A 17,099-nucleotide genomic window follows, 5' to 3' on the forward strand; every position below is an offset into this window, starting at 1 on the left:
GTTGTTAACTTATCCTACCTGAACTATCACCAACGAGTTTGCAAAACACACCTCAACTATCAGTTGTTCACTTTTAATAAAGTGTGTTTTTGCAAACTAGTGGTGATAGTTCATGTAGGAAAAGTGAACAACTGATAGTTGAGGTGTGTTTTGCAAACACGTTGGTGATAGTTTAGGTAGAAAACTCTACCACGCTATAGTTCAAGCAGGAAACTAAAAAAATGTGATACTTGAGGTGTGTTTTTGACCTTTAACTCTATTTTTTAACATGTAATTTACTATGTAAGTATAACTACAATCAGATATTAATTACCAAAAGGCCCTCAATATTAATTTTAATGACATATAGAAGCCATGTCGATCATGGAGGCCTTACTCACGCTTCTAGGCCCTCAAGATTAATTTTAATGACATATAGCAACCATGTCGATCCTGGAGGCCTTACTCACGCTTCTATTATAGTAGAAATAATTCATCTCACACATATGACATTTTCACAGTACTACGCAGGACCGGCTGGAGGGTGAGATGGTTTATGTTATAGTTGTGATTGGTGTTAACTTATTTTGAGGTGTTAGATGTTCCCTAGAATTTAACTTCTAATCGAATGATCATATGAGCCAATTAATTGCATCAGTATAGTGGATAGTATATCTGAAGTGCACATCATATAATGGGATGCATTTTTTTTTAGTCAATCATCCAACTCTATTGAGAGTGGATGCCTTTTATTAAAAACAAAATTTACACCAGAGGAGGAAAGCCTCCGGTACTTAGTAAGATTAGGACATCTCCCATTTATGATAAAATAGAATTTCTAATCAACGCACGAAAAATTATATTGAGGAACTCAGCCTCCCTATACATTGTTTCTCAAGGAACATCAAAATAATAGATTCTATACATGTCAGTATTCATGGAGTAAGAATTCCTTTAGTTATCATTCAAAGAGGGTACTCTCATTCTATTCATATTCATCTCTCCTCTGGCTTCCTTTGGCAAGCATTGATATTGATTGATCCATGTTATGCTATTTCATTGAGGTCCCTAGTTAGCTGGGTAATCTGTTACCTTATTCCCTTTTCTAAAACAGCGTTGAACACTTCAATTGTCCAGCTGAAGAAGAAGATCTTTGATGCTGTGAATTTTATTCCAGAGGCACCATGGGGTGCCAATGTTGTTTAGAATCCAGTCCACCAGAAGTTTTGAATCGACCTCCACTTCTAAATTTTTTATGCCATTGTTGATACACTAAAGAAGACATGTTTCTAGTGCTTGTGCTTCTGTCATATTGTTGGTGCTAAGTCCAACTGCTCCTCCATAGACAATTTTCATGTACCCATGTTCATCTCTAAGTATGGCCCCTCCTCCACTTGGCCTTGGATTTCCTTTAGTACAATCATCAGTGTTAAGCTTGTAAATTGAATGTGATAGATTGATTTTTGGGCAAAGGTTGAACAACAAAGTAAGTTTAACTCTAACATGTAACCAAATTAATACGACTGTAGATGGATACAGTTGCAATCGAATCAACGTGTGGATCATCAATTGGCTTAAGCATAATTCTGGTGCTAAAGTGCCTAAACTTCCACAAAATAATCCTCAAACAGGCATCTCAATGCTAGTTTTCCAAATAATATGTTATATGATGATTCCAGCATTCTACATTGCAAAAAGACCAAATATAACTAAATCTGGATTAAAAGGCAAAAATTCGGTCAAATTATATATAATCAATGTTGAAGTCTCTTGGCATAGTGTTTAATTTTTTATATTTTAAATTTCCTAGTGAAAATCCTGGTTCTGCTGCTAATGACTAGCACACAAACCATTTCTCGAGAAAGAACTTCTAAAATTTGACTGTTTTTACAACATTGACAGAACATATGCCAAAAGAAGAAGAAAAACAGAATTGGACTTAGAACAAGCTTCTTTGATGATAGCAGAAAAGTTATGCACATTAATATTATGGATATTAAGAGTGATTGATGTGTGCTTTATTTATGTGTACTCAATCAAGACTTAAGTTGTAACACCCTAAATTTATTATTGGCATTTAAATAATCTTGCTCTTATAGTAAATACTTTTTATTATTTTTCTTGAGTTTGAAATTTTAGTTTTTATTGGACCATATGAGGTACTTGAGAGAGTTGGCCCAGTTGCATATAGACTAGCTCTTCCACCGGAGTTAGATAAGATCCACAATGTCGTCCATGTTTCTATGCTTAGAAGATATCGCTCAGATCCATCTCATATTCTTCCTGTTGAATCCATTGAGGTCAGTCCTGACTTGATATACGAAGAGGAACCTATCCAACTCTTGACACGTGAGGTAAAAGAGCTTAGAAAGAAGAAAATCTCCTTAGTAAAAGTCCTTTGGAGAAATCATTCAGCAAAGAAGCTACTTGAGAGCGAGAAGAGGACATGCGAATACAATACCCACACTTGTTCCAAGACTAGCATAAGGTAAATTTCAGGACGAAATTTCTTTTAAGGGGGAGAGAGTTGTAACACCCTAAATTTATTATTGGCATTTAAATAATCTTGCTCTTGTAGTAAATACTTTTTATTATTTTTCTTGAGTTTAAAATTTTAGTTTTTGTTTGGAAAAAATAAAAAAAATTAGACTTGTCATATTTTATTTGATCTTGGACCCATTTGATAAAAAGGGGTACTACCTTCTACCTAAAAGAAAAAAAGACCATTTTCTTTCACTCCCACTCTCTGCTTGTTCTTGTTCTTCTCCTAAACCCCCCATTAGAGACTTCAATCCACATAAACTACTCTCCAAATATCATCAAGATCCTTCTAGTTTTCATGCTTTGAATATATTTTGGAAGATTGCCACCAAGAATCAAATAGGTTAAGCCTTATTTTGATAATCCTAGGTTTTGAGTTTGTGAAGAAGCTCAATCAAGCTTGTGGTAAGCTTGTTATTCCACATTTTATTGGGTGAAATATTCAAGTTTTTGTTAGAGATTTTGAAAACTTGAAGTAAGACAATTTAATCCCGTTTTTGGAGCTAGCAGCAGTTAGTATTTTGACCATAACGTTTTATCTATAAGTTGAAATTTAGTGATTCAAAATGCTGTGAAAAGATAGGAAAATTACCCACAACTTTCGTGTTTTGTGAAAATTTTAATTCCTCTGTTTACTATGTCAAAAATGGGCTGCAAGGCAGCACATAGATGCTGTCCAGAAATTTTTCTACTTAAAAATTTGCAATAATGGTGACCCATTTAGCCCCGTTTTTGTTCGTCATGACTTAGCTTCTATATCGATAAACTCTAGACCTTAAGTGAGTATTGTTGACACCCAATTTTGTTCCTCCTTTATTTAATTTTCATTTACTCGGGCGCCTAAATTTATTGACAAGCTAAATAATTTATTTTTCACTACTATTATTTTCGCTACTTTTATCTTCAACATTATTAGTATTACTTTATCACAAATTTTAAATGATTCTTCATCATTTCATTTTATTGGGGTTTAAATTAATTACAGAACAACACTTCGTTAAATCCTTATTTTTACATATTAATTATTAATTGTCTTCATATATTATATATTGTATTAGTTGTTAATTAGAAATCCAAGAATAATTAAAATAGAGGATGAAGGGTCAACAATTTCAGCCAAATAAATGGCCCAAATTATCAGCCCATACTCTAATTAATTCATCTAATCCACATTATTTCCCTACCCAGCCCATTACCTAATTCTACCCGGTCCAGCCCAAACCTTATCACCCGACCCGGCCCACACTTTCCTATTTCCTAAACCAAACAAAACCTAATATCTTCCTCTCCTTTCTCACCTCCACCGCTCACCCCTCTCTCTCTACTCTCCCTCTCTTCCTTTCTCTTCCGCTCCCTTCCCCACACCGCTACCCCACTCCACTTCTTTTCCTCGCCGCCGCCTCATCTCCCTCATCTCACTCCCCACTGTTGACACCCAATTTTGTCCCGCCTCTCTTCCAAAATACCTATTTATGCTCCTAACATTTTGTGGAAAATTAAAAAATATATATATTATAGTTTACTAATTATTAGCCTCTTATCAATACCGCTGTTGCATTATTCTATCAATTATTATTATTACTATTACCGCATTTATTATTGTTATTATTATTATTATTATTATTATTATTATTATTATTATTATTATTATTATTATTATAGTTCACAACTTTTATCATTTCAGCATTTTACCAGCTCACGCACGCGCGTCGCATTTATCTTGGCATAATTATTTTTTGTATTAAGAAATATTCTGTCATCCTTGGTATATCATTAATTAAAATGGGTCTTTTATTCAAGTTCAGAAGCCAAACTATTTCTTGCACTCAGTCCGTACTTTTGACTTACCGGACCCCAAATCAAAGTCCGATTAACTCCTAACATTTTTTGGACTAGATCATATTTTTTATCCAAATTTTTAGACCAGTCCATATTTTAATTTACTAGCCATTCTTTTAATACCCGGTCTAAAAAATCGACCCAGTCCACAAATGGACCGGGTCCGACCCATTTTGCGTTCAAAATAAGGAAACCCTTTTAGGGTTTCCCTTCATTCTCCTTCTCACCAGCCGCCTCCCCTCCCCTCTTCTCCTCTCCATCTCCGCCTCTCTTCCTCTCCGCCCTCTTCTCCACCCCCCCCCCCCCCCCCCCCCATCGTCGCCTCCACTACACCACCATCTCCCCATCTCCTTCTTTCCTCTCTCCTTCCCTTTTACCCTAAAACCCCGCTGCCATCCCACGCCTCTGTTCCCCACTAATTTTCTCCTCACGTTCTTCCCTCTATCTCCCACGCTGCTCACTGCCGCTCCACTACCACGTTATCCCTGACACCCCACTCGTCTGACACTACACCTCTGACACCACCCCCACGCCGCTCCGTGCCCATACTTCTGACACCCCCGTGCGTCTGTTCCCCTCACGCTCCTCTCTCTCTTCTTCACGCGAAAATCCTGACCATCTACTATAAATAATCGTTTTCCAGTCTATTTGGGGGAGGATTTTGGAATTCAGGAAATCCCCCTAAGAATTAAGCTCTCAGCCGCACAATAACCCTTTTGAAAATTTAAGTCCTTTAGCCTAAAATTCCATAGAAAACGGAAGGTGTTCGTTTTGTTGCTAAATATACTCTAAGCCAAAATTTCGATTTTTATCCATCTCTTTTATTTCTGGGAACTAAGTTTTGAAGTGTTCGAGGGATATCGAGACCTTCGCCTCACTTCGCTGCACCCGAAGAAGGTAAATTTCCTTCCCTTAAATTATTTTCAGCAGTTGTTTGAGTGTTTAAACTACTCATGTGATTCGTTTGGTTGATTATGTTTTAGTTCCTATTTGTGATGGTTTAGTTGTTAAATAAATTCTATTTATACAATTACGCATGTTAGGTATGGCAGTTTGGTTTTAGCTGGTTTAAATGTGTGAGTCTGTTCATGTGCTAATCACAGATTAGATGAATAATTTCCCTTCTTCGCTACCTTGATTTAGTTCTTTATGTCTTGCCTATTTGTTACAGCTTGCTACGTTAAACTTAAAATTGGTCGTTAACCCAGCATATTAGATTAGCTCCCTTAAAATGTCATTCAGGTCAGTGACCATGTTGAGTAAATATGCCAGGTAGATTAATTCGGCTGTTTCAATAAGTTGGCCATTCTATAATGAAGATTAGATGTGGAATGGGTTTCAAACAATATAGGCAGAATATGTATTAGTCTAGTTAGTCTTTTGTTTGGTAGGTGTAATATTGTGGTTTGAAACAAATAAGTTGAGTATGCTAATAAGCCTGTTTCCTACTTGATGGCTTGTGCCATTAAGGTTGGTCATGTCTTGTGCACTATCATAGCTTAAAGTAGTCCTAGACAGACATGATCTTACCTTTTGTTCAATTTGCTTGATCAAGCATACTCCTTAAGTCTATGTCATTACAAATTTATGTCAAAATGTGTTGCGGTCATAAATGCATATTTACCCTGTTAAGAAGCAATTGAATGTCCAATTTTCAAAGATTTCTGGTCGTAATTTCAAACCTGGTTGCTGAATGAGGAAGTGGTTCAAGTTCTGGTCCTTCATTTGTTTAGTGTATAATCTTGTTGTCATTCTTATTAAATCTGTGTCTATGATATGAGTCTAGGTCGATTGTTTGGTATTCCAAATTACATCATGTGTTTAGAAGGATTGTTAAACGCAACTTGTAGCATCTATGAATCTGTCTAGTGTTCTGGGAAAATCATTATACATGTTTGAGGTCCTATTTTGGGTCGAATTTGATGAATACATGTTGTGTTCCCCTTTCTTGGGAGTGCCTTTTGTATGTCTTGGAATGATGTCTTAAACATGTCAATAAGTTGAATTTTGCTGCTGTTCTATGCCCATCATTGTGTCTGTTGCTGTTAATTGTTGGCTGCTATAATACGATGTCAATAATATACTAAGAGAACCACTAGTTTTAAAAGGAATAGATGCTTTCATTTGATGAGAATGTAGTGTTAAGTCTAGCTGCTGCTGTTTCGATATATCTATAACTGAGTTTCTGTGTTTAGCATAATCAGCTGGTTAGAAGGTTTTAATGCACCTACAATTGCTTCAATTCTGTTAAGGCAGTGAGGGAAGCTGGTGACTGTTGCCTCCATATTTACGATACGAGATACTTTGTTGTTCTGTTTGTTTGCCTCTGTAAGCAATTAAATTAAAGTATAGAATTGAGTATTATCATAGGCTATAAAACTGGCAGTTAGTTTGATACTGTGAGGCTGTTTTGTATTGATTAAGGCATGCAATGTTGTAGTTGTCTGAGGGTTCTGCCTATATCTGGATGCTGTCTCGCTTGTATATTATAATGGGCTGCTGGATCTGTAAAGCTACCTGATGTGTTTTGTTCGACAAAAATACAAGTTTTATGCTGTATGATCATTTCATGTTGAACTTAAACTTGCTTGTGCATTTAAGGACACTATATGAATTGGAATGTTATTGTAATCTTGCATGACGCTTTGTTTCTTTGATCCATGTAGAGGTTGAGATCATTATGTTTCTCTAGCATAACTAAAAAGAATGTCAAAGCATGTTGATGGGGTTTATATTGCTGTGCACTGATCTGGTGGTTTGTTTGTCTTCACTTTGGTTTTTTTGATGATGCCCGCATAGGGTTCTTTATATGTTAAATGACTTAGCATGATTGCTCTTTCCCATTTCTTCTCTTATATGATTGAATGGCAGTAGTATATAGAGGGTATATACTCATTTATACAAAGTATATTCAACTCTGTACATCTATCCTAATATGAATATGATAGTACACCTAGTGTATATTGAAAGCATCATCCCATATAGTTAGTTATACCATTGAGTGTTAATGACGTTAAATCCCTTTCTCTATTCGTTGGACCTTTGTTCAAAATAGGAATATGACTTTGCGGGGCTTAAGTTATTAAGTAACATGGAACAAATCACATGGGTTTCATTTGTTTATTTATCATTGTCTTATTTGGTCTTGAACATTTTCTCTAATTGTCCTATTATTGTGTTATGTGTTAATTCAGTTTGCGCACTTGGTCTCTGTATTTACGTCTTAGTCCTTTATTATATACTAATTCTTTTCCTTTCGTTTTTTTTTTATGCATGACTATCGCATACGAGTCCGAGGGATTCGTTCTTCTCCTGCATCCGCTGTTGGGCTAAAAGCCCAACGCAATCTCCTCGAGTCAGCCCCCATCAGTTCTGTCTGCAGCAAAAAATAGAAAGACATAAGTTTTCTGGGCCAAAGCCCAATGAGCAGCAACAGCCCACAGCAACAACATATAAAATTTATTGGGCCTTAAGATGGACCAGATCCATGGCATTCTTTTCTTTCTCTCTCTTCCTCATTTTTGTTGCTGTATTTTTATTTGCTTTGTATGACTAACCTTATCTTATTTTTATTAACTTTAGATGATTCCTAACGAATTAATAGATTAGTTTTAGTAACGGGTAGTTAGTTTAAGGAAGACTAACAATCAACTCCATAAATTTTATTATCTTATTTTATGTTAAAACTATTTATAACGTCTAATATTTATATTTATTCGGAATGATTGATTCGCAAAATGGCATGACTATATATTTTATCGTTTCAAGACGTCATTAATATGTCACTACAAACTCAAATATATTTTATAGTGAACTCATTCAAGTTGAAACAATCATGCATATTTTTAGTTAAGCGTAATTAATATAACATATTTTGAATTCTATTTATAAGTCTAAATTTTTCTATATTGCTACATTCATATAACGTAATCTATTCAAAGTTCAAAATTGCTAAATCCTTTTTTCAAAAGCTATTTTTTATGGGCAAAGTATCATAATTTCATACAAGTCTTATCTTGAATAGCATTTATTATATTTTTCATATAAAGTCTTAGTAATATTTAAGCTTTATTTTAAATAGCATTTAAAATCTTCTTTTATGCGAGTCATTATATTTTCTACAAGTATTATTTTAAATAGCATTATTTATTGTTTTCATTTAAAGTCTAAGCAATATCTATAAGTCTTATTTTTAAATAGCGTATAAAGTCCTCTTTTTGTGCAAATTATTATTATTATTATTATTATTATTATTATTTTTTATTATTTTTTCATAAAACTCAACTAACATTACTTTCCTTCAATACCTAAGCAATATTTGTAAGTCATTTTTTAATTCAAACATTATACTGAGTCCTAATTAATTAACCTAAGTTTGGTCGGATAACCGTAAGTTAACGGATTCTAAAGGATGCCTAACCCCTTCCCTTTAGGATAATATAGAGCCCTTACCTAGAATCACACTGGTTGAACAGACTATTAATTGAGGTTTAGTTTTAACTTTCCCTTAGTTAATATTTAGGTGTCCTAATTCACCGTTAAATTAATTAGGTGGCAACTCCTTAAAACAAAACAAAATAAATAGGAATCACCAATACGTCATACCCTAAATCAACCCGGTTAAAATGGGGTGTGACAGCTTGGCGACTCCGCTGGGGAACTTTAGGCTCTAACCATAACAACTTAGGTTAATAAATAATTTGTTGGATGTTTTGTTTGTTTTGCTTTATTTTTCTTGTATTTTTTGCTTTATATGTTTTTAAATGTTTTATTATTGTTTTATTCTTTATATGCATTTTCTATGTAATATGTATGTTATTGCTTTCCTTAAATTGGCATTCCGCTCATATTTCTTCCACTCCTGGAAAACTCACACATATTCACACACTTAAAGCGGCTTCGCAGTTTGCGCCCGTGCACTACTAAATTACCCCTTTAGTTGGATTAGTCTTGTGGATTTAGTCGATCGGCGGTGCAGTCGACGGCCACGGACTTTCCACTTCCAAGTTGTCCGCTTGGGAGAGCCTTGTGTCATAGGAAAACCATTCTTAGTCTACCTAGGTAGAGCGAAAACCAAAACCTTGTAAGGACATGCATCATTTTAAACCTAGGAGGCTTAATACCCTTGGAGTATTAAGTTCATTAGTCAACCTCACCAAATGTCCAAATGAGTCTATGACTCTAAGTGACACTATTCACTATTTATGTGCATTATTTGAAAGACAACTATGTGGATTATGTGGACCTAATACTCTATAGATAAATATTTCAAGGAAACTAACCTTTTGTTGCAGGTTGTTGTGGAGCATCCAAAATTAATGCCGGAGGTTTGAAGACAGCCAAAGGAAATTAGTGGAGTTGAAGTATTAGATATATTAGATTAACTTTGAATTGTATTATTGACTGGCATGTAATAAATTTTTATTATTCTTGTAAATTAGTTTTAGAAAGAGTTATGGAATGACACATAAAAAACATGTTTGTCCTTTAAATGTTCGTTAGGCCTACCTCTGGCATAAAGAGGTCCCTTGCATTATAGAACGCGATGTATTATGTGCAATAATGTGTTTATATGCAATAATATGCCCTTACCGTATACTGACTCATTTTCTTCTTCTTTCATTGTTTTATCTTTTTTCTTTTAAACTTATTTTCAAAATAAAAAAGGTTGACTTGTGCTAAAGGGGAACTGGCGGAGCATCCATATTTCACACGGTCTAGAGCCAAGAAATCAGACTCTGACTCATCACTAATCGCCTGGTTAACTAAAAAGACTCGTTCTAAAATGGAGCAAAGTTCGATAAATGCAACCACTTCATCTGAGCCATCTCTTAGTTTACCGATCACGAGTGATCCCACATCTTCTAATGAACCAGAAACACATTTGGAGATCATTGCTCGTCTGGAGCGACGAGTTGCTGAATTAAGTCACATGGTACTTCACAACCGGTCATTTTCTTAAACACCACCACATATGACTCCATCTCATGGGGTTCGTCAGACTTTGCCTATGCCACCTCCATTCCCAAATTTGGATGAATTTAACCAAGCAAATTATTTTACCACCTCTCAGCCGGTTCGTTCCGAACCCCTCACTCAAAATGCTCCTTTTTTATTTACAGCCACCTCTTCAAAAGCTCAGTTCATACCGCCGGCACATGATGTTACCAATACACATCAAGTTCCGCCAGTGTATACTTATACCACAGCTCCACCCATGACACAGATTCAAGGGCAATGTCGCACAGATGTTGATCATTATGTCGAAGTTGAAAATGAAGCACGGTCAGTTAATGATGAAATGATAAATAGAAAGCTCAAAAGTTTGGAGGATGCCATGAGAAGTTTGCGTGGACTTGGTAGTAACCAAAGCGTGAGATATGAAGAATTATGTGCATTTCCTGAGGTAGAATTGCCACCAGGTTACAAGATTCCAAAATTTGAGAAGTTTGATGGGTTGGGGAACCCTTTCTTCCATTTGAAGGTCTATTGTGAAAAGTTGATTGGTGTGGGGAAGAATGAAGGGATAAGAGTCAAACTATTCAATCAGAGTTTGAGTGGAAAAGCCTTGGAGTGGTATTCTAAGCAAGATACAACCAAATGGCGTACTTGGGATGACTTGGCAAATGCTTTTGTGGATCATTACAAGTTTCATGTTGAGATTGCTCCTGACAAAATCTCAATTACAAAGTTAAACAAGAAGTCAATCGAATCATTTCGAGAATATGCTATACGGTGGAGAGAAGAAGCATCTAGGGTACACCCACCCATGGAGGAGACAGAAATGGTTACTTTCTTCATTCAAGCACTAGAACCGGAATACTATGAACGTTTGGTGACAATGAGTGGAAAAACTTTTGCAGAAGTGATCAAAGCTGGGGACATGATCGAAGATGGCATTAAGACAGGGAGAATAACAAGTCTTGCGGCTTTGCAGTCTACTAGTAGGGCTATACAAACAGGTACTCTCGGAAACGGAAAGAAAAAAGAAAAGGAAGCAGCCTCGGTAATGGCTTTGGGAAACACCTCGTACCGCCATCAACAACCACCACGATACCAGCCTAACGCTCCTCACTCACAATATTTCCAATATTCTCCATATCCATACGACCAAACTTTGTCATCTTACCAACCTCAATCACCACAAATATCCTACCCCGTTTACAACACACAACCAGCATATCGAGCTCCACGACCACCAACATATCCAGCTCCACCATCACAACCTCATCATCCAAACAATGCATCCGCACCTCGCCCAAATAAACCGTTTCGCAATTTCACACCATTAGGAGAGCCACTGAGCGTTGTTTTTGAAAGGCTGCAAGCTTCAGGCTTAGTATATCCCGTGGAAGGTAGAATTCCAGATCCATTACCCAGAAGCTTTGATCCCACTAAAACATGTGCATATCATTCGGGGGTAAAAGGCCATTCCACTGATCGTTGTTACGCATTGAAGCATAAGGTTGAGGATCTTATTGAAGCAAAACAGATCACGGTCAAACCACCAACACCAAATGTGGTTAACAATCCACTCCCGACCCATGATGGGGCCACGATAAATATGATTGGAATAGATGAAAATGTTGATGACCCAGCCGAATTTATAGTGCCTGTGGATCGGGTGGAGGATCATGATCTTGTAGCCGTTGCTTCTCCGGCTGTAGTGATAAGGGGTTGTGTGCCTGTCGAGATATTAGGAGCTTCATCAACGCCTATGGAAGTAGTTCAAGCACCAAATCAGTTACCAGTGCTCAATACAAAAGCCGTACCATGGAATTATCAACAAACTGTGATGGAATGTCGAGGAAAGGACGCGATCACTGACAAGGTTAAGACATCAGGAATGACAAGGTCTGGAAGATGCTATTCTCCAGAAGAGCTAGTTAGATTGGGGCAAGTTAAGGAAATCAACGTACCTCCCAAAAGGGTCGTGACTGAATTCGAAGCAGAAGAATTTCTGAGGAAAATTAAAGCTAGTGAGTACTCGGTCGTGGATCAGTTGAAAAAGACCAATGCTCAAATTCCTATTCTCTCTTTGCTTTTGAGTTCGGATATGCACAGAAATGCACTGTTGAAGATCTTGAATGAAGCATATGTCCCAAGCGAAACAACTAGTGAGGCGTTAGCTGGGATGATTGAGCGCGTACTTGACAGCCATCGAATCAGTTTCGATAATGAAGAACTGCCGCCAGAAGGATGCATGCATAACAAAGCGCTCTATATAACTGTCAAGTGTCGTAACATGTTTGTGGCTAAAGTATTGATTGATGGGGGGTCTGGACTCAACATCTGTCCATTAACAAGTCTAAAGAAGATCGGATATAATGTTAGTGAGCTCAAGACCAGTGATATGAATATTCGAGCATTTGATGGGGCTCAAAGGCGCCCTATTGGGGAAATAGAGTTGAAAGTGTTGATCGGCCCTGTTGAATTCATTATGGATTTTCAAGTACTTGATATTTCCACGACATACAACATGCTGTTAGGTAGGCCGTGGATCCATCTGGCTGGGGCTGTACCATCTACTTTGCACCAAACTGTCAAATTCGAGTGGGATCAACAACAAATATGTATACATGGAGAAGGGGACACGTCTTTCTATCTAGAGCAATCCACCCCGTTCATCGAGGCAGAAGGAGGGTTCGACGGAGCAGCTTACCACGCTTGGGAGGTTGTGAATGTCACTAAGGAGGGTGAAGTGTGTCAAACTCAAGAGTTCAAAAGATCATGCGCCGCAATTATGGTTGCAAAAGAAATGCTGAGAAATGGGTACCAACCTGGCTTTGGGCTAGGGAAAACACTAAATGGGCGGGTTGAGCCAGTCGTTCTCCCTACGCAACAGTTTACATTCGGTTTGGGATATGAGCCAACTGAGGAAGAAGTGAAGAAAGCACGAAAGAATAAAAGGAAAGAGATTGCATTGCCAAAACCCATTCCTACCATTGATCAAACTTTCTCAAAACCTTTAGATCTGATTGTTGAAGTTGCCTATGATGATATCGTGGAGGGAGTCAAGAACCTGTTCGTGGAAAATGAAGATGATCATGCGGTGATAATCAAAGACTTTGCTGAAATATTGACTTTATAGGCTGCTGAGCCAGGACCGGAGTTGCAAAATTGGACTTCTATCTTAGCCCCGGTTCGCCGGGAGTTTCAATATTTTAAGTTTAAATTTCCTTTTGTAGTAGGCCGGAGGCATCAACTAGAACATTTAGTTCCTTTTGTCATGTTGCCTCTATGTTTTGTTCCGGCCTTTTTAAATTAAGATTCTGTCATTTTGTTTGCAACGAACTACGTTTGGCCTGACTTCCTGTTGGATACGTAGGCAGCCCATATCGGGTTCGACCACTCTTTTCAAATCATTTCAGTATCTTTGTTTGTGGTTGGAACTACGTTTGGCCTGACTTCCTGTTGGATACGTAGGCAGCCCACATCGGGTTCGGCCACTTTTTCAAAATATTTCAGTGTTTTTGTTGTATGAACGAACTACGTTTGGCCTGACTTCCTGTTGGATACGTAGGCAGCCCATATCGGGTTCGGCCACTCTTTTCAAATCATTTCAGTATCTTTGTTTGTGGTTGGAACTACGTTTGGCCTAACTTCCTGTTGGATACATAGGCAGCCCACATCGGGTTCGGCCACTTTTTTCAAAATATTTCAGTGTTTTTGTTGTATGAGTGGAACTACGTATGGCCTGATTTCCTTTTGGATACGTAGGCAACCCACATAGGGTTCGGCCCCTTTATTAAAAAACAAAACAAACTCAAAAATCTTTATGTTCATCACGAACTACGTCTGGCCTGATTCCTTTGGGATACGTAGGCAACCCGAGGCGGGTTCGGCCCTTCTATTTTTAAATTTTTAATATCTTTGGATTTTCCAAAACATTTTAGTTCCTATAAAATATATAAAGATTTTTATACAAGACTTGGTCTTCCCACCGTTTAAATTCATGTGTCTTAATATCTTGAAACTGGGACCAATTTTGAAATCGGTCAAATCACTTTCAATTTTTTTTTTTTTTTTTTTACAACTTTCTCACCTTTCGATTGTTTAGAACCAAGTGTCTCCAGGACTTGAAACTGGGACAAAATTTTAGAGTCGGTCAAATCACTTTAAAAAACTTTCATTATAAGTTCTTGCTTTTCAATTGTCCAGAATCAAGCATCTCTGGGACTGAAACTGGGACAAATTTTTAGAAATGGCATAAAAGTTGTCTTAAATATTTAACCATTTTTTAATAAGAATCTATCCATATTTCTAAAATGCAAATAAATTCAAAAATCAAGTCATTTTACAGATTAGAGCCACTAAGTATTGTCTTTCAAAATCATCCAAATCTCATTACTTTTATTTTCAAAATACATTTTGTATAACTGAAACTCCCCGGCAAAGCAAGATGTGTGGTGAAGCATCGAAGAATGAAGGATGCGACCGAGACAAGATCAATTCAAGGGCCAAGTTCCCCGACACGCACAAGTCAACTAATTTTTCTTTTAAACTCACGATTTTTCTTTGATGAGGCAGGTTCAATTAACGTGAAGGTTGTGCATATTCGACTCATCTTAAAACTTTAATTATGGGCGTGATCGAAAAGTTAGCTTTCTTCAAAAGGGCAAACATTCTTCAACGTGGATGTAAAGGTAGCTTATGCCGAACAGTGGACGTCGTTCCACTCATCACGAAATTTCAATTGCAACAGTGGACACAAGTTCATCTTCTCAACCAAGGGCTGTAAGTATAATTCTTTTAGACCCAGCTATTGATTCTTATCACTAACAGTTGTTTTAGCTCGTGACATTCATCGATGGATCGAATACATATAATCATGGACACTGACCTTGATCACCTGTTATGGGTTAGAATTCCTCAATTTCGTCATCACTTCATACATGTTCAAATCATTATCAAATTCTTTTAGAATGAAGTATGTTAATAAGATAACAAGATCGAAATATTGCATCGTATATCAAATTGTGGGGGTTAATTATAGATTTAACTTCCGTCACAACGGGACATGGATTAAGATGTGGATATCTTTTTACAATACTATTTCTAAAGTGGACGTGGATTTACATTTACATTGTGGATGCGAGCATGGAAGTGGAAATAGAATTATATTACAAAAAATATACATATAATTGTAGAAAGTGGATACAGATTTATGTTTTCGAAAGTAAAAGTGAATTTATTTTTTGCGCCGTATAATGCAGACGTGAAAGTAGATGTAAATTTACTGTTGTACCGTATAATACGGACGTCAAAGTCGACGTGGATTTATATTTTGTACCATGAAATGAGGACGTAGATTTATATTTTGAACTGTGAAAGTGAACTTGGATTTATTTTTCTGCACCCTGAAAGTGGATGTGGATTTACATTTTTTGCACCATGGGAAGTGGACATGATATAGGCACCCACCTTAAAATGCGGGTATTTCAAAATTCAAATTAGGCACCCACCTTAGAATGCGGGTATGTCAATTTTCAATTTAGGCACCCACCTTAGAATGCGGGTATTTCAAAATTTAATTCAGGCACCCACCTTAGAATGCGGGTATGTCAATTTTCAATTTTAGGCACCCACCTTAGAATGCGGGTATTTCAATGTTCAATTTAGGCACCCACCTTAGAATGCGGGTATGTCAATTTCAATCCAGGCACCCACCTTAGAATGCGGGTATTTCAATGTTCAATTCAGGCACCCACCTTAGAATGCGGGTATTTCAATGTTCAATTCAGGCACCCACCTTAGAATGCGGGTATTTCAATGTTCAAATTAGGCACCCACCTTAGAATGCGGGTATGTCAATTTTCAATTTAGGCACCCACCTTAGAATGCGGGTATTTTATATTCAAGTCCAGGCACCCACCTCCGAATGCGGGTATGTTATATTTTATCTCAGGCACCCACCTCCGAATGCGGGTATCTTATATTTCATTTCAGGCACCCACCTCCGAATGCGGGTATCTTATATTTCATTTCAGGCACCCACCTCCGAATGCGGGTATCTTATATTTATTTCAGGCACCCACCTCCGAATGCGGGTATTTTATATTCAAGTCCAGGCATCCACCTCCGAATGCGGGTATCTTATATTTATTTCAGGCACCCACCTCCGAATGCGGGTATTTTATATTCAAGTCCAGGCATCCACCTCCGAATGCGGGTATCTTATATTTTATTTCAGGCACCCACCTCCGAATGCGGGTATTTTATATTCAAGTCCAAGCACCCACCTCCGAATGCGGGTATTTTATATTTCAGTGCAGGCACCCACCTCCGAATGCGGGTATTTTATATTTCAGTGCAGGCACCCACCTCCGAATGCAGGTATTTTATATTTCAGTGCAGGCACCCACCTCCGAATGCGGGTATCTTATATTTCAGTGCAGGCACCCACCTCCGAATGCGGGTATCTTATATTTCAGTTCAGGCACCCACCTCAGAATGCGGGTATTTTCAAATTCAATTTAGGGGTATTTCAAATTCATTTTTGGATTTAGCTCTCGTTAAAGTGGATCTCAATGTCGACTCAATTGGAAGCCGTAAATTTAATTCATCTCCAAAGTATATTGTGGATTCAACTTTCGAAACAGGGGTTACAAGTGTAAACTTTTCCAACCCTGTCTTATTTACACATATTATTTCTTTATTGCTAACAATTGTTTTGTAGCTTGTGACTTTTGACAATATCAAAGTTGGCATCACACATCAACTCGTGGAACTTTTTCTTC

This window comes from Lycium barbarum, chromosome 12, assembly GCF_019175385.1.
Source record: "Lycium barbarum isolate Lr01 chromosome 12, ASM1917538v2, whole genome shotgun sequence".
Taxonomy (NCBI): Eukaryota; Viridiplantae; Streptophyta; class Magnoliopsida; order Solanales; family Solanaceae; genus Lycium; species Lycium barbarum.